This window comes from Castanea sativa, chromosome 5 (assembly GCF_040712315.1).
Source record: "Castanea sativa cultivar Marrone di Chiusa Pesio chromosome 5, ASM4071231v1".
Classification (NCBI taxonomy): domain Eukaryota; kingdom Viridiplantae; phylum Streptophyta; class Magnoliopsida; order Fagales; family Fagaceae; genus Castanea; species Castanea sativa.
This window is the reverse complement of record NC_134017.1, coordinates 26174788-26194602: the sequence shown is the minus strand read 5'-3', so window position 1 is coordinate 26194602 and position 19815 is coordinate 26174788. Positions and strand designations below refer to the sequence as shown.

General features: G+C 41.6%; 1 pseudogene; it reads right to left on the bottom strand.

Moving 5' to 3' along the window:
- Positions 1 to 837: 837 nt before the first annotated feature.
- Positions 838 to 14381, bottom strand: LOC142633835 (phospholipase D alpha 1-like; annotated as a pseudogene).
- Positions 14382 to 19815: the final 5434 nt, after the last annotated feature.

The following is a 19815-nucleotide window of genomic DNA, read 5'->3' as shown; positions in this document are numbered from 1 at the left end:
CTATTCCTCTCTCTAGTACTATTTCATTGTTTAATTGTACTGACAACTTGCTGACCACCATCTTAGTCCACTCAAATAACTTGTCCTCCAACTTAGTCGTGACTAATTGTTTCGTGGAAATAATTTTCAAGTGCTCTTTAGAGCACGGAGAATGATATTCATTACTCTTATATTTATAGTGAAATCTACTAATTAAATTTATAATTGGGACTACCAAGAATGTAAGAGGACATAATATCATTTTTCTGTACTCCAAAAGTATTTAAGAATTTCCCTGTAAGGTCCCATACTCACAAACTGCCGGTCATGGTTGGCAACGAAGACAGGGACTTATTTTGTAAATCAGTCTTTACGTTTGAGCTTTTTTGCTTGGTTGTATTTGCAAGGAATTCATGCCCATTATTGGAGATTTCGCAAATGGTTTGGTTGGAGATCTGGAAAGCTTTGCTATTTGTGAACACACAGAGCGAGCGAGCTTAGCTGTGAATTGGGATTCTAAAGACGTTGGGTATTTTGTGATCTTCCAAAGCATAAAAGCATGAGCGGAGCAATTATGCCAAAGTAGAGAAGTTTGAGAATTTGAAAATATTTGAATACTTAACTATGATCAGTTATGTTAAACATTGTTGATAATTAATATCCACACCCTGTTCATAATTGTAGGGAGCTGAGAGGAAACCTGGCGATGAATCTAATGAACTAATGAAGGAATTAGCTCAAATTGATTATTTTTGATAGGTAGGTTCAAATAGTTATAAGCCAATCTCAAATAGAGTTGCAAAAACAGATAATATTCAATATTAACATAATAAAAAAACACACGAAAAACATTCTTAAGCCAAATAAACAGTACTCATAAGTTATAATCGTCAGAATCAGAATCACACGGCATTACCACATCCCTATAAGCATTGCTATGAACATCCTGACAGAAAAATGATCTCTCTGCAGGTTCACACATAAAAAAAGATTTATTGCTCAACTATAACAACTAAAATTATTAAAGTAAATGCAAAGCGAAAGGCTGTTATTATCATAAATCAAGCAGAAAATAGCACTAAGTAGTAAGGATTGGAGGCAGGATGTCAGATTTGGCACCCAGAACACGAGCCTTGGTGTCAGGGAAGAACTCAAATCCAGGCAGCTCTCTGACGTTTCCTTCACTATCAACCCCGACAGGGTAACGCAGCAAGTGTCCTGGCAGGTCACGTTCAAGTGTCTCTCTTGAATACAGATCCCAATATTTCTCAGAAATCTGGTTCAACTTACTGATACACTCCTTGCTTTCAGGGTGAAAGAATGAATCATCCAGCATGCCAAGGTGCTCGTACCATAGTGACATACGGAAACCATGGATCTGGCCACGTGCTGGCTGCCTGTTAGCCAGATGATATGGTTGGTAAGCTCCCATTGCTATCTCAGAGTCCCTAGCTCCATCCATTGATCTCTGGTTGATGTTGGCAGATCCAATTATTATATATTCATCATCAACTGCAAAAAGGCATAGGTCAGTTCCAAGACTTGACACAAAATATTTACATTAAGACGAGGAATGTCATATAAGTTGATAAATTCTTTTTAGATTGACTGGGTTCTGGGGTCCAAATATGCTAGCGTGCTGTACAAGTTTCAAAAAACAAAAATCAAAAACCGAAAAGTGAAAAGCGAAAAACGAAAAACGAAAAACGAAAAACTAGGGTTCAAACAGTGGAGGTGGCATCTCTTACCAATCATCATCTTAGCATGAACATAGATCATGAAGCGCCGGGACTCCTGAGCTCGACTATAGTCTGAATCAGGTGGTGGTTTTTCTGATGGTTCATATTCACCCTGCTTTTTGACCTCCCGATTTCCAAGGCAGAAAAATGTCAAATAATTCCGAGGATCCTCATCAATACCCTTCGCTCTCAGAGCCTGAACAATATCTTTATACATCATATCCATGGTCCTCCTCTGCCAATCTAATATGGCCTGAACTGATCGACCCTCCGGCTTACCCTCTGGCCACATCGGGACAACAACATAGACAGTGAACCTCTCCCCTGCTTCAATCTTGCTGACAATCTTAAGTGAAAGCTCCTTTGGAATCAGATGCAGAGCACCAATATCCTCAGGCTTGATATCATCAGCACTCCAGCAAAAAGAGCTTCCAAGGAAATACTGATTCTCAATATAAATGAAATCCTTTGCACGTCGAATAGCATTAATGTAAGCATCCTGAATGCTTCGGTCAATGATATTATCCTTCCCACTGACAAGCCCAGCTCTGGCTGCATCTTCAGGTGTCTCTGGGAAGCCAAAAGCAGCCCCACCATCAATGGATCTAAACAACTGCACATTCCATGTCTCATTGTCATCTGGAACCATAACTGGAGATGGGGGGATGATGATTTCGTCAAGCTCTCTAAGCTGAACAAGTAAATCCTTACCACCTTGCTTTCTCCACCTCTGCTCAAAATTAAATAAGACATCCCAAGCAATTGGTCCTTCAAGCCGGGAGTGGATATCATGCCACGGTTCCCTTGGGCCACCTTTTTTAATTGAATTACCCTCAAAATTTGGCTGATGAAAATCATAGTGATGTGCAGTGTCCAATGTCCTGAAGAGTGAATGAAAGGGGGTATCATATCTCCCGTCACAAAGATCAATACCCCCAACGAAACTCACAATTCTCCTCTTTTGTGACCCTCCACTAGGCATTTCACTGTCTACCACCACAATCTTCTGGTGATGAGTGAACAAGGTTGAAATCTCCAAGTCCTGAACAATGCTTCCACCTGTTGAAGCAGAATATCGTCAGTTGAGGAAGGTTCGTCCAGATGAATTCCAGTCGGCGGGAGTCCGTCCAAACGATCACTGTGTCACTCCTGCGAATAAGACAGGTTTCTTTACTCGGTCACCGGTGTGGTGCACACACACCTCCGATGCCAAAGTTAGCCCAAAAAAGAAAATAGAGTTTTTCTTAAGGAATTTATTTGTTCTTTATGCAATTGTGTACCTTGTGTGGATGGTGCTTCTCCTTTATATGCTTTTCTTTGGTGTCTAGCCGTTGCGGCATTAATTCCTGGTTTAATGGTGCTCCTGGCCGAGTAATGGTTCTTTAATATGCCTCCAACGGTCTACCCAGCTGGTGTCGTAACCGCTCGAGGCATTACTGCTGTCATTGAACCATTTTGGTGCCTTCGTCAGTGACGTGGGATTTTTCTCTCGTCATGGAGGTATAAGTCGTCAGTATCATTTTACTCGTCAGTGAGCCATTCTCGTCATTCCCATCAGATGCCCCCGGATCATGTGGTCGTCGTGACGCGTCATGTCGTCCACAGGATCGAGTATGTCGTCCACAGAATGCGAATCGCTCGAATACGTTGTCCTCAGAATGCGAATCGTTTGAGTTGCAGATGGGGTTTCGTGCTGTAATAAAGGCGTAGTGGCTGCGCCTCTCTGATTGTTGCCACGTGGCGCTTACTGGTGGGTGCAGTTTTGTGCGACCCTTGGGTTTCCCGCTAAGTTGCAGTTTTTTTTTTTTTGTTTAAAAACTCCCACTTTTCTTCTTTTTGTTTCTCATCTTCTAAAACTTCCTGTTCGTGCTCCTTCCTATTCCTTCAATTCCCTCTGTGAATTAGTGCGCATTCTCCATCTCTCCAAAGCTGGTGCAAGGCAGGGTTTTCTAGCTTGAGGTATGTTCTTTCCTTTTCCTTTCGTTTTTCTTTTTCTTCTTCCCCTTTTCTTAATAATGAGATTCTGATGCCCCCCTTTTTCCTTCTTTCCTTTTTTTTTTTTTTTTAGCTTCTTTGGTCTTTCTATGATAGATAGTTCTGAGGTTTGGGTTATTTGTCCTTCGATTTCTTTCCTATTTGCGCGCTTAGGAGGGTTTGTAGGAGTTTCCCCAAATTTTAAGGGTTTTATCTCAGAGGGTAACGGTTTGGGAGTGGTGGTGGCCGATTTGTTGCCATTACTTCGCCTATCCGTCAATTGGTTGGGGAATTTGTTAAGGGAGTGGGAAAGGATGTCGAGGTGAGGACGAGTGAGCTTGAGACCGGCTTGTCATCCGGTGACGATCCGGTGGGGAGATACCGCCGTTTCTTCCTTCCGGGAGGTCGGGGCTTTCCACGCCCTTAGAGAGGTATGTGGTACGGGATTCGAGGTTTTAGGTAGATTTAGGGAAAGATTTCGAGTTCCGGAGCGGGTTAGGGTTCGTTTGCCAGCCAAGAGAGGATCGGGCTTGTCATTCTTTCCACAGGGAGGTCTGTTTTTATGAGTCTTCTTTTATCTGCGGGTTGAGGCTCCCGGTTCATCCCTTTTTCATGGAGTTGTTAGATCGTTACGGCATTGCTCCGGGGCAACTTATGCCTAACTCTGGAGGATGCGGTCGAGTGTTGTATGGGAATATGGCTGGCGCTACGACGGGGGAGAGCTTAGGGTGGACGAGCTCACCTATTTGTACCGTCTAAAGGAATCTAAAGAGTTCGGGTATTATGAGTTAGTCCCATGGGAAAGAGGACCCGGATCGTCCGAAATTTACCCTCGTCTTTCGAATGCTTGGAAATCCGTTCTTCTTTGTGTCGGGGGACGATTTTGAAACCCCTTTCCGGAGGGGTTTGGGGTGAACTCCCGAGGCTATCTCGTCGGTGGAGGACCCCCAAACTTAGGTGCGTCATTACTTATTCCCGTCACCCGAGTTTCGTTGAACTTGATTTTCTCCAAATTTTTTTTTTTTAACTCCTCTGTTTCATTGTTTTGCGCAAAAAGGCGCCCTAAGCTCAAGAGCAGATATAAGGAACGAGTGGAGAAGGCGATTGAGTACGCGCAGACAATTGTGGATTGGGACGACCTTGTAGACCCGCGCACTCTCGCATTCTATTGTCTCGGCCCCGAACCTTCTGCTTTCGTCTTGCGTAACCTCCGGATTGAAGGCAAAAAAAGTAATTTGCGCCTCGTGTATTTCCTTCTCATGAATGTTCCTTTCACATGTTTTTTTTCTTTTTTTTTTTATACGTTCCTTTTTCGCAGAGATGACGACCAAATTTAACAAAGGCATGTATGACAAGATGAGAGCAAAAAAGGACGAACCTTTATCCCACCTTGGGAGAAAGGTGGTCCGCGTGCACGGGACGGGCCCTCCGGTTACTCCCGGCTTCTATTACGCATCTCGTCTCCGGGACCCGACACGACGAGGTCGGCCTCTCCTGCCGCCTCTATCGAGGAAATCCCCAGCTCCCGCTTCTAAGAAGCGGCGAACTCGAGACAAGGGGAAGGAGAAGGTTGACTCTCGTTCGTCATCAATGCAGGACGACGAGAGACTTGTGGACGAGAGCTCGTGAGGTGGTGACGGCGGACGACTTGAGGATCTTCTCGGGCTCATCGGCGAAGGATCTTGTGGGTCGTCAGTTGCACAAGCTGGTCCAGGTAATGCCCTTGTGTTATTTTTGCTTCACATGACCGTTCACATCTTCCTTCTCCTCCTCCTTTTTTTTTTTTTTTTTTTTTTTTTTGACCCCCTATGTGTTCTACGAGGTGTTGGGGGAAAGTATTCATCTTTCCTGCGAGTATTTAGCTCGAGGCCAAGGTCGAGTCGGCTTTATCGCGGATATCGGTCTTGGAGATGGACAACTCAAAGCTCGAAGGAGCTTATAGTCGCCATGGGTGAGGCTAATGCGCAAGGAAGAGGCCGGGAAGATTCGGGACGACCTTCAAGCCGACGGCGGTTGGTTCTAGAGAAGGACGAACAACTAGCTTCTGCTCGGGAGAAGCCGAAAGGGGTTGCTTGCAAGGGCTAGAGGGCTTCCAAAGAACCGAAGAGTACAACTCGTCCTCTTTAGCCGGTACTTCAAGGGATTCGAGTTCTTGCGAAGATACCTAGTCAAACACCCTCTCGGAGTAGACTTGGCGACGCTAGATATGGAGGAGGTAGATAGAGAGATGTCTGCGACTTGAGTGCAACGCAGCAATCGCATACGATGCTAGTACCCCTTTGAAGTCCCTCCTGCTTTTGAAAGTGAGGACGAGTGAAAACTTTTTTATAATTTCTGCTTGGGTCGTTTTTTTTTTTTTTTTTTTTTTTTTTTCGGTGTGCCCTTTGTATTTTGGGCTTTAACTTGGGAACAATTTTACTTATATTTTGAGACTATTATTTTTGCTTTAAAGTAATTGCTCACTGCTCTTGGTTTTGTAGCTACTTGTTTTGTTTTACTTGGAATATACATCTCTCTATCTCGTCAGTAATGCACACCTGTCATTACTTAGATTTTTAGGAGACATTTTTTGTGTCTCGTCACTAATGTATATCCGTCGGTGCAAGATCCCATTACTTAGATTTTTTTGGAGACATTCTTTGTGCCTCGTCAGTAATATACATCCGTCGGTACGGAATTTTATTACTTAGATTTTTTTGGAGACATTCTTTGTGCCTCGTCAGTAATATACATCTGTCGGTGCGGAATTTTATTACTTAGATTCTTTTTGGAGACATTCTTTGTGCCTCGTCAGTAATATACATCCGTCGGTGCGGAATTTTATTACTTAGATTCTTTTTGGAGACATTCTTTGTGCCTCGTCAGTAATATACATCCGTCGGTGCGGAATTTTATTACTTAGGTTTTTTTTTGGAGACATTCTTTGTGCCTCGTTAGTAATGTGGGTGATGCACGTACCTTGTAGGCAATGCTTTTATTAATTTCAGAAAAATGAATACATTCGATTGTCACACCTTTTCATGGTACTTCTTTAAATGTTCAATGTTCCATGGTCGAGGAAGTGCTTTCCCGTCCATGGTTTCCAGGTGATAGCTGCCCTGCCTAGAGTAATGAGTGACTCGGTAAGGTCCTTCCCATGTGGGGCCGAGCTTTCCTTGGGTGGAGTTTTTGGTTGCTGTCGTCACCTTCCGCAAGACGAGGTCACCAACGTGGAGTCGTCTGAGTCTCACTCTTTTATTGTAGTACTCGGTCATTTTCTTCTGGTATCTTGCTATCCTGTTCGAGGCTCTGTCTCTTATCTCGTCCGAGCGGTCAGTTTACTAAATGCTGGTCATTGCTTTCATCGTGGAATGCTTCTCGTCGATCTTGGTTACTCCCACCTTGACCGGGATTACGCCGGTGCCGTATGTAAGCTCGAATGGGGTTTCGCCGTTGGAGTTCTTGCGGTGGTTCCGTAGGCCCCGCGGCACGTTGGATAGTTCTTCCGGCCGTGCACCTTTAGCCTCGTCCGGCTTGGTTTTGATCATACGGAGCAATGTCCGATTGTTACTTCCGTACGCCGTTCGCTGTGGATGCCCCGGGGGATGAGAGGCGATTTTTGATGCCGAGGCGGAGCGAAGTCTACGGCTCAAGCCTTGGTTATCAAGGCGTCGTCCGTTGTCGTGACGATTGTCCGTGGTATCCGAACACACGGAGATGATATTTTTCCACACGAAGCTTCGGACTCGTGCTTCGGTGATGGATGCCGTTGCCTCGGCCTCCACCCATTTTGTAAAGTAATCAATTGCGACGAGGAGGAATCTTACATCCTTTCCCGGGGTAACGGTCCGACGATGTCGATTCCCCATTGTACGAATGGCCACGGGGATGATATGGTCGTCAACTTCTCGCTGGGAGTCGCCGGATGTTTCCAAATCTCGACACTTGTCGCAATTTTTGACGAGTTGCTTGCGTCGTTTGGATGGTTGGCCGAGTAACTGTTCGGATGACTTTGCTCGCCGAGGATGCAGGGCCCGGCGTGGTTCCCACACACGCCTTCGTGTATCTCTTCTAAGATGTACCTCGGCTTCGTCCACGTCGACACACTTCAAGTATGGTAGGGAATAACCTCTTTTGTATAATCGGTCATTTAGAATGGTGAACACAGTTGCTCTTTGCTTGACCTTTCTGGCGTCTTTGGGGTCTGGGGGAGGTGCCGTCTTGGAGGAAGGATATGATTGGCGCCATCCGGTGTTTATTCCACGAATTGACTGCAAATATCGAGATTTCCTCGATGCTTGGGGCGTTCTTGTATCTCCATGGTCGGCTCCGTGGATGCAGGTTCATCCTCGACGATGCTATTTTCGCAATCTCGTACGCTTCCATATTCGGCCTCTCGGGATGCATGAACTCCGGTTTGTCGAACTCCCGGGCCAAATGCTTTGCTATCTTGAGGTATTTCGCATTCTTTCCTCCTTTGCTTCGTACTCCTCCTTGATAGTGCGTACCACTAGCTTCGAGTCACATTGGACGACCGGGTTTTTTGCTCCGATTGCCTTCCCTATTCTCGGCCACTGTCGGTATTCCTTCATACTCGGCTTCGTTATTGGTGGGCGGGAACTTGAGTCGAACTCCATACTTGAGTTTTCTCCGTCGGGAGTTGTTATAACGATCCCTACTCCTCCCTTCTTCGGTCGATGATCCGTCGGTCCCGGATCGTCCATCGTTCGCGACATCTTCGCAATTGTCGTCGTCTTTAGGTGTGAACTCGGCAATGAAATCCGCTAACGCTTGGGCTTTGATGGCGATTACGGAAGGTACTCAATATCAAGCGGCTAAGTTCCTTGCCTTCGAACCATTCTCCCGGCGCCTCTGGCTTGTTCATGGACTTCCCGATCGGTTGGTCCGTCATTACCAATATTGGGTGTGCTTCGAAGTACGATTCGCGGCTTCCGTGAGGCTACTATCAAGGCGAATGCAATTTTTTCAATTGGGGTATTTGGCTTCTCCCGCACAGGCTTGGCTTATGTAATAAGCGCGGTACATGTTTTTATCTTCTTCCCGATCGGGGCCGCGGCCGACGGTCCCGTCTTTGCCCGAGATATAAGTAGAGGCTTTCCCCTTTCTTTGACGGACTTAGTAGAGGTGGATTACTTAGGTAGCGTTGGAGCTCCTGAAACGCGGCTTCACATTCATCAGTCCAGGCGAAAGCTTGCTTCAACGTCTTGAAAAAGGGCAGGCATTTGTCCGTTGCTTTGGAGACGAACCTATTTAATGCGGCCGATCCTCCTGTGAGCTTGGACATCTTTGACGGACTTCGGTGACGTCATGTCTAGTATTGCTCGCACCTTCTCCGGATTGGCCTCTATCCCTCTTTGAGACACCATGAATCCCAAGAATTTGATGTTACCCCAAAAACACACTTGCTAGGGTTCAACTTCATCGATATCTCCCGAGGGGTATTGAATGTTTCTTCCAGTCGTCCGGGTGTGCCGGTTCTTTTTGCTCTTGACGAGCATGTCGTCCACATATACCTCCATGTTTTTGCCGATTTGCTTGTTGAACATTTTGTTTACTAACCTTTGGTACGTTGCTCTGCGTTCTTCGGTCAAAAGGCATTACCTTATAAACGATGAGAGCCCACGGCTCGTGATGAAGGCGGTTTTTTCTTGATCTTCCTCGGCCATTTTTATTTGGTTGTATCTGAAAAGGCGTCCATGAACGTCGGGATTTTATGCCTGCCGTGGAATCCACCGAAGGTCTATCCTTGGCAAGGGGAAACTATCTTTTGGGCATGCCTTGTTTAGGTCCGTGAAATCTACGCACATTCTCCATTTTCCATTCGCTTTCTTTACCGGCACGACGTTGGCAAGCCATTCGGGATAATACACTTCCCACGATGAAGTACGCCCGCAACAACTTGTTAACTTCGTCGTTGATCGCACAGCTTCGTTCGGGGCAAAGACGCGGCGCCCGTTGGACGGGTTTCTTTTCGGGATCTACGCTTAATTTGTGCTGAATCACTTGTCGTGATATGCCGGGCATATCCTCGCTGACTCCACGCGAAGACGTCTGGTTTTCCCCCGAGGAATTGAATGAGCTTCATTCTCATTTCGGGGCTTAGTCTTGTCCCTATCCTCGTCACCTTCACGATTTCCCCCTCCACGACTTCAACGGCTTCCAAAGCCTGTTTTGTCTTCTTTCTCCTTCTCTATCGTCCATGTGTGGTTCTCATTTGTGGCCACAACAGGCTCGGTAACATTCCACAGCGGGATTTGATCTCCTTTAGCTTCGCCAACCCCGTCCTCGGTTGGGAATTTCACCTTCAAGCAATATGTGGACGTGACCGCCTTCCATACGGTGAGCGTAGGTCTACCAATGATTACATTGTACGCCGGCGAGCAATCTACTACCGGAAAAATCCAGCCGACGTGTTTCTTGCTGCGGGTACGTCCCACATCGTGACTTTTAGTGTTACTATACCCACTGGGGTATACTTTGTCCCATTGAAGCTAACGAGGGAGAGTCGAAGGGGCGCGGCCTCTTGGGATCAAGTTTATTCTATTTGAAGAAAGTGGTACATAATGTCCGGGGCGCCGTATCTATAAGTATCCTCTTCGTGTTGAATCCACTCGATCGTGAGTGTTATAACCGGGGGGTCATTTGTGTGGTTGCCTTACTCCTCGTGCATCTTCTTCGTTGAAAGATACGTCACGATACGTTCGTCTCCGCTTGAATGGGGGTAGCATATGGACGCTATTCACTGTCTACGGCGTGCTTTCTTGAGGGACTTGCATGACCCTCCCGATGGTGGCCCTCACCGATCGTGTGTATTTCTCCAATCACGTTTTGCGGTAGTTGAGGAGTGCGGCCCCATTCTTTGTCGAAGGCTCGCGGCGGCCCCTTACCTTCGTCTTTGAACCTGCAGGTTCTCCTTCTTGACATACTTTTGCAATTTTCCTTTTTGTATCAACTCTTCTATCCGTCCTCTCGGGTCTCGGCAATCCTCCGTATAATGGCCGTGTGATCCTTATGGAATCGGCGATGTTGTTCTTGTCCCGTACGTTAGGGGATGAATGTAAGGGCTTTGTACTTGAAGGTAATGTTGATCTGGATGCGTGTCAAAATTTTATCGATAGGCATAATCGGAGGGTAAATTTTACCGTTCGTGGCGTCTTTTCTTCCTTTCGTTTGTCTACGTCACTTCCCGACGGTTTGGGCGCTCCCTCTTTTGCCCCCTACGTTCGTCTTCGTGCCTTCCCTCTTTTTGATGCCCTCGTCCATAATGGCTGCTAGTGCGTCCTCGGCATTCATATATTTTTGCGCTTTCGGGAGCATTTACGCCATCGTTCGGGGCGGATTCTTTGCCAATGAGACAACGAATTCTCGAGACCTAAGCCCGGCTTTGAATGTCGTCGCTGTACTTTGTCGTCTCGCATCGTCCACTTCCAAGGTCTCTCGAGTGAAACGCTTCACGTACGAGCGCAAGGTCTCCTTTTCACCTTGCTTAATAGTGAGCGAGTGGTCCGCGGGTCTCGGGACGTTGTCCCCCGACAAAATGACGCGAAAGGCGTTACGAAGCTGTTCGAAGTTGTCAATAGATGAGGTGGGTAGCCTCGTGAACCATTCCTGCCGGCTCCCTTTAGTGTGGTAGGGAATGAACGACACATTATCTCGTCGGGGGGCACATTGAAGACCCAACGTCGTCTTGAAGGTATTAAGGTGGTCTTGGGGGTCCTTGAGTCCGTCGAAGGGTTCGAGTTGAGGTAACCGAAACTTTGGTGGCCTTGGCCGTTCCAAAGCGCCATGGTAAAGGTGAATACGTTGCCGGACCATTTTATCTAAGCTCCGATCCGTCTTCTCCTTGATGGCATTTTCGGCTCGTTCATCTCCTTTCTCATTTCACCGGAGGAGATCGAATGCTTTGTTCCTCCGGAGTGATGGTCCTTCGTCGATCGGTTCTCCCATGGCTATCTCCTTCGTCTTCTTGACACTCTCGATCGGTTCTCTTCTGAAGCCTTTGCTTTATTTCTTCGTTAAATCCGGGTGAGCTCTTCCACAGTGGCCACAAGAGTCTGAATTTGCTGAGCCAAAGTTCTTTGGATCTTGGTTGGACTCCATCCGGATGTTGAAGTTGGTAGGAGCTCGCGCTTTCGGATCGTAATGCGAGAACGTCGGTTCCCGGAGCCGGCGCCAAGCTGTTGAAGCGGGAATATCGTCGGTTGAGGAAGGTTCGTCCGGATGAATTCCGGTCGGCGGGAGTCCGTCCAAACGATCACCGTGTCACTCTGCGAATAAGACGGGTTTCTTTACTCGGTCACCGGTGTGGTGCACCGCCACAACACCTCCGATGCCAAAGTTAGCCCAAAAAGAAAATAGAGTTTTTCTTAAGGAATTTATTTGTTCTTTATGCAATTGTGTACCTTGTGTGGATGGTGCTTCTCCTTTATATGCTTTTCTTTGGTGTCTAGCCGTTGCGGCATTAATTCACCGGTTTTAATGGTGCTCTGGCCGAGTAATGGTTCTTTAATATGCCTCCAACGGTCTACCCAGCTGGTGTCGTAACCGCTCGAGGCATTACTGCTGTCATTGAACCATTTTGGTGCCTTCGTCAGTGACGTGAGATTTTTCTCTCGTCATGGAGGTATAAGTCGTCAGTATCATTTTACTCGTCAGTGAGCCATTCTCGTCATTCCCATCACCACCATCATCGGGATTTCGGGGACACAAGACACAGTGCACATCAGTGTTCTGGAAGCAATGTTCAGTTTCTTCATCGTGGGTGGCCATATATCCATCCTTTTTCAGTAACCCATCAGAAGTCCTGTCATCCCAAACAAGCATAAGAACCCTAACACCTTCACTTGCCTTTTCTTAAGCAGATCACCAAGGGTGATGTCTCCTCCAGACTTTGGCCTCCTTGAGTCCCTCACCAAGGAAATTTCTGTATAGACAGACCATCCAGTAATGTAGATCAAGTGCTTTGCATTAGTGATTGCATCAAAAACGTCTTCCCAACATCTGTGGGGCTCATAATATGTGCCTCCAGCAAGAGGGATTTTAGGAACAAATTTGTCTGGGACATGAGCATCTTGGTACAGGGAAATCCTACATCCTTGTCTCTGTGAGAAGAACGTGTAGGGCACTCCAGGAAATTTAAGACTTCTAATACCCCGAGCCCAATTACGGTCTTTTGCAACATCAAAATATCGTAGCTTCACATGGATCTTCGGACCTACAGGATTTTTCTCTTTGTCCAAGATATCAACCCATCTATCCACTTCCTCCCCATTTAAGAGTTCTTCAACAGGTACATATGCTCTTCCAATTAAGGTTGCCCCAATAGGATTATCGTCTTTGACAGTGAAAATAACATTTGAAGCCAAATGAGCACAGTAGATATGAAAAGACTCGTACCACCTGGGATTGTTAGGCTCATTTTCTAGTATCCTGGTCTTCCCAACTCTGGCCTTTTCTAGATCAATGGTTGCGTAGACTCTAGGAACTCCTTTACCAATACCAACCGTCTCTTCAATGTTTGCCAGAATCTACAAAATATAAATTCAACAGTAAGATTTTGGGAAAGAAGAAGAAAGGAAAAGCAAATGTATTACTTGAAGTCCTACACTCCAACAACAATTATCATATCATCAGAGTAACTAAAAATAATTAGAGAGTGGAAATTATAAAAATGATCACATACTTTGTAGTGTATAAAATGAACAGGGGAAGGATTATATATACGGTGAAGATGATGCTAACAATCAACCAAAAATACATTGAAAAATGAAAGAACTAATGAAAAAGGAAAAGCACCACACACAATCTTTAACAAATCTTGTTGCCATAAGAATACTCAAAAAGAAAATGGGGGAGACAGCAGCCCATGATTTAAAGCACTGCACTGGTCACTGCTATTTGTGATCTGGATAAAGATTAGTTTCATAAAAATAAGTATTGAAGTAGTTTAGTAAGACAAGAAACACCAAAATCAGTTTCTTATTCTTAAATGTTAAAACAATTATATGGTTTTCATCTAGCATCAAGCTCTCGCCTTGTTGGTATTATGACCAAGAACTAACATACTTTCGAGATAACCTCAAGGGGGTCGGCCTAGTGATTCCCAAGCCCTCATTAAATCCATTAGGTCTTAGGTTCAAAACTCCTAAACAACATCTTTGGACCAGCCCAAAGGATTATTTCTAGAGTTTCAACACCCACTTAGCCAAAAAAAAAAAAAAAAAAGAATCCTACTTTCAAGATAGACATGTATGCGATATGAGATAGTTCCAAAACTGTTTTAAGATTACAAAATTACCCATCCACTAAGCAATAAGTGAAAGAGAGCAAACAGAGCTTCTTCACAACATTGCTAAGTAAGTTATTACAAATGCATGATTGTAAAACCATGATCATAAGGATCTGAAATGAAGATTCGAAAGTTCAACTATTTCCTAGAAAAATAACAATATATAGTTATTAACCATATTTCTAAAAAAATATAGTTACAAAGAACCTTGCGGAAGATATTAGGACCACCACCACTGTGGAGCTTGTCGACCTCATAGATAGTAACGTGAAGTGTACCATGCAGCAGAATATGCGCCATTTCTCTGCACCCATTAACCAGAATTACTATAAAGAAGAAGAAAAAGAAATATCAATCAAAACAGAGTAATCAGAAACATACAGAGAAGAAGAAGAAGTTGATCGGATGGTATTTATACTATACAGCAGCACACTGAAAGTGAAGATGAAACAGAGAGAGAATAAGTGAAATAGATCCACAAAATCAGGCAATCAGGAGTAATATATTTAAAAGAGAGAACATGACCCAATTTGGATTTTTTTTTTTATCACTCATCATTTCCCACCCAATTTCCATCACTTAATTTTCGTCACTCAAAATACCCCAATTTTCTAATATCCACCCGTCTAGTTTTTGTTTTTACTTCACATCACTCAAATATTTCTACTATTTGTAGGACCCATTGCCGAGTAGCATGTCAGTGAGTATAGTTAGCCGGTCAACCTCATAGATAGTAACGTGAAGTGTACCATGCAGCAGAATATGTGCCATTTCTCTACACCCATTAACCAGAATTATTATAATGTGATTGTTTGGATTCACATTTGTATTTGTGTGTTTGCACGTTTTGCGTTTTCTCCTCTTTTTTTATTTTTATTTAATTTCTTCAACGCTTATGAACAGTAACTAATACTGTTTATGCACGTGATTACACTGTGCAGAAGACAAAGTTACTGTTCACGCACTGTTTATTGGACCCACAAACACTTTATTCAGAAAAAATATTAAAAATGGGTCTCACGATACTATTCACACATTTAAAAATTATTTTGTTACAGTATTTTCAGTTTTTATTTTTCAGCAATAAGTTTTATCCAAACGGACCCAAAGAAGAAGAAAAAGAAATGTCAATCAAAACAGAGTAATTAGAAACATACAAAGAAGAAGAAGAAGAAGAAGAAGAAGAAGAAGAAGATGTTGATAAGATGGTATTTATACTATACAACAACACACTGAAAGTGAAGGTGAGAGAGAGAGAGAGGGAGAGAGAGAGAGAGAGAGAGAGAGAGATCCACAAAAGCAGGCAATCAGGAGTACTATATTTAAAAGAGAGAATATGGCCCTATTTGTAATTTTTTTTTCATCACTCATTACGCCTCACTCAATTTTCGTCACTCGTCACTCGTCACTCGTCACTCGTCACTCGTCACTCATTACTTAAAGTGCCCCAATTTTCTAATACCCACCTGTTTGGTTTTTGTTTTCACTTCATATCACTTAAATATTTCTACTGTTTGTGGGACCCATTGCCTGAGCACCATGTCAGTGAGTATAGTTAGCCTACTTGTCTCCCTCAACTCTTTTCATTTCATTTTCTTCTCCTTCAGTCACCATTGCCCTGTTAATCTCCCAACACAAACCCGAACCGAGGTAAGATAGAAAACAATCGGTGTTGATCGGTGTAGCAGCTGCGCCGATCGGTGTAGTGGTAGCGCCTATCTCCCACCTCTGACGTTAGCGGCATTGATATGCGCCGATCTCCCACATTTTATCGGTTTTGATTTTTGAAAACCCCAAGGATTGATTTTTCATAAATCCCTTAAGTTTTATCGGTGAAATTTGTAAAGATTTTTTATGGGTATTTTTTTTGTTTGTACTCTGTTTTTTCTGTTGTTGTTCATACCCCTTTCTTTGTCTTTGTTGCTTGTGGGTTTGTGAAATCGTGAAGCAACGACGACGAGGGAGAGGGTGGTAGCCACAGAGGATGTTTGTGGGTTTGTGAAATCGTGAAGCACCGGCGGCTATGGAGTTAGACCCATGATGAACATGTTAGTGGGTTTGTGAAATCGTGAAACAGCGGTGGTATGGAGTTAGACCCATGGTGAGCATGTTTGTGTTTCTGTGTTAGTGTGTATGATCTAACTCATGTGTTTCTAGGTTTGATTTTCTGAGTATGAGAAATTGGTACCCATGTGTTTTTTTTTTTTTGATAAAGTATATTTGGTGGTTCTGTAAAGAAGAAAAGAAAGAAAAAGAATGAAGAAGAAGAAAAAAATGGCCGTTGGAGTGAGTCTATGAAGAAGAAAGAAAGAAAAAAGAAGAAAAAGGTGCGCCTAACGTGACTTGTCTTTGGCCGTGGGTCCCATGAATGTGTGTTTAATTATGAAAATGCCATTGAAAATAGAGTTTTCAGTTTCCATAACTCATCATTAAAAAATTAGAGAATTGAGTGATGGAAACAAAAACCAAAAAGACTTCTCATCACTAGGTCCCACCATTTTTGAGTTATGAGCGATGGAAACAGAATTATGAGTGATGAAAACAAAAAATCCAAACAGCCCCTATGATTTGGATATATGGGGACAGTATGGGGAAAAATGAAAAGGGTTTTTTTTTTCCTATTCTTTTCCATTTTCTATTTATTTGATTTTGCACTTTTCAATATTTTCATTTGTGAAGCAAAAAATCTTTTTTTTTTCCATCAATTTTTTTTTTGTTATAAAAAAAATCAATTTTTTTCCTATTCTATGCACAGATATATTAGTATTGTTAACTAGAAAACTTCAATCCACACTTATTATAAAAAACAAAAATTACCCCTTAATACATCAACAATACTATAAATACAATCAATTTTATTCCTTTTTTTTTTTTTACAATTTATTGTGATAGCAACATTGATTCTCAAGAAAAAAATTGGTGATAGCAAAATTACTTATTTTAGGGAAAAAAATTACTTTGACATTTGTTGGGTTAATTTCAATTAACTCAACAAATGAGTTGAAAAACTATATTATTTGAGAAATGATATGTCCACAACATTTTTACAACATTTTTACAACAAATCCTAAGTGGCAGGATGTTACTGGTTGTTATTGTTGGGGCAAAAAAGTAATCTTAGTGTTAGGTTCAAATTTGAACCAATAACAACTAACCACCTATGATTTGTTGTAAAAATATTGTAAAAATGTTGTGGACGTAGTATCTCTCATATTATTTTCCTATATTTGGTAGCAATCTTAAATGAGTTGAAAAACAATTTTTAAACTTCCCTTATTTAGCTTGCTATGAGATAGAGTTGTTTTAAAAAAAAAAAATCAGTGGAAAACAATTTCTAAAAATAAGTCATACTTTTTATGTTGACAAAATATAGTTTTCCATTGATTATATTTTTTTTATGCTATCAAACACTAAAAAATAAGGAAAAATATTTTTAAACAAGATTTTCTATTGAAACAAACAGAGCGTAAATTCAATTTTGTTTAGCAGTTGCAGTTGTGAGTAATTTGCTAATTTTCAATATTTAAGGGGGTACACTGCTTGATTTTAAAGTTTAGGGGAGATTGAATTGAAGTGTTCCCTAATTTTTTTTTGAGAGAGTTTCAATCTATGGCGTCTGCTTCTGATAATAGCTCTTTATTATTAGACCAAGACACCAATCAGTTTTTGGTGTAGGCAAGGATTGAACCCTAGATCTCTTATACAACTATCAGAGACTTTACCAGTAAAACTAATTGGAACCCACAAGTGTTCCCTAATTAATTAAGGGCAAAGATTAGCTACAAAATTGATTGTAGGATAAGGCTACAGCCTTACTCAATATCTTTTTATTGAAGGTGAATTTTGACAAATCAACCCTTAGATTACATCTTCTTATATTTTCCATACTTGCAAAATTTCTAGAAAATTATAGATCAATAGCTATGTCATCAATAAATTGTTTAAATTTGAAGTTTTTGTAGTTTAAAATTATGTATAAAATATAAACTTATAGTTCGTATAGTAAATAATATTCGATTGACACAAAATTTGAAATGTGCATTAAAAGTGTAAAGAACATGCAATTCAACGGTTAGAGTTTCAAAATATGTAGTATTGTTTATTTTATTGAGTAAGGTTTTATCCTTAGGTTGCTACAACTAATTTTGTATCTAAACTTTGTCCATTAATTAATAGAAATACTTTTTTTTTTAATTATTCACTATCCATAATTAAACTCCTATTAAACCCTTCATATACAGTAAAATGCCAATTTTTTCAATCAGGATCAAATGCTCAATTTTTTTTAACACAAATACAACATGAAGCCTAATCTCTTAATTTGAAGAAGGGGAATAATTAAAATATATATGATTCATCATCTTAATTCTTGAAAAAAAATAATTATAAACAAGGGCGGCTTGGCATTTGGTGGCCTAAGGCAAAAATTGATTATTTTGTTTTATATAAAAAATTTCTACTAATTAATATGAACTACATAGAATTTTTTATTTTTTAAAAAATTTTATAGACATAAAAAATTTGACAAAACTTTTACTACTTGTTGATGTGGTAGATTGATAATGGTAAGTAAAAGAGTGGTGTTAGTGGTAAACCTAGATAAGAACAAGTAAAAGTTTGCTAAGTCAACTCTTATTATTATTATTCTTTTTTATTTAAAGTGCAAAATTCACAATATTTTTTACAACAAATCCTAGATTTTAAGTTGCTTCTTTTTTCTATTTGAAAACACTGCTATAATTTTTTTTTAGCATTTGTTGTTAAAATATTGTAAAAAATATTGTGGATGTAGCATTTTTCTTTCTTTTTGTTTGTATTTCATTTGGTAAAAAAATATTATTTTATTTATTGATTATAAATAACTCTATTGATTAAAATTTGGAAGTCTTTTTTTTACTTGGGCCCTTAGGCGACCACATCTATTACTTCTACCATTCAGCCAACACTGATTATAAATAATAATAAAAAAGTATGACAACAATCCTTAAAATCATATTTCATGTAATACTAAGATATATAATTTATAAAACATTCTTAATTCATAGCTTAATTACTCTAGGAAATCCCACTAATTAAAAAAATCAAATAAACCATGTCTCCTAAAACCCAAACGCCTCTACAACTCAATCGTGCATATCTTCACAACATCTATGGCCTCTTCTGATCTGAGTCCCACAACTCTCTCTATCCCCTTCCAAAACATGACCTAGACCTATGATTTGATCCTCCCTTAATGCAAGGACTTAAAGTGATTTGGATTAGGGATTAGCTGAATTAGAGAACAGCTAGGTCTCCAGAAGAAGGAAGAAGTTACCAAGAGTAGGTAGAAGAGAGAGAGAGAGTGTAGAAGAGAGAGAGAGAGTGTAGAAGATACAAAAGAATGAGAGATTTGTTAACCAATTGCTTGAATGACCCTTATGTCTGACCCGTACTCTTATATCTGATCTATTGCCTTTAACAAACTAACTACCACTTAACTCCCTCTAACTACCAATTAACTCCCTTTGACCTCCCTTGACTAAACCATGGTTCTAACTAACCCTCCCTTACTAACTATACTGAGTTACAATTGAATTACAATGAATTACAACAATTACACAATGATCCTAACACTTAACTATTGGGTACACTTCAATCTCCACTAATCTTTAAAATCAACCAAATTTTCCTCTTCAATATTTGAACTTAGCAAATTATCCAGTATTTTTTTAAAATTTAATAGAATTTAGTAACAACAAAGGAGTAATTTGCTTATTTCCAAAAGTTTAAGGGGACATTGGTCACTATAAAGTTTAGGGGGTTGATTGAAGTGGACCCAATATTAAGGGGGGAAAG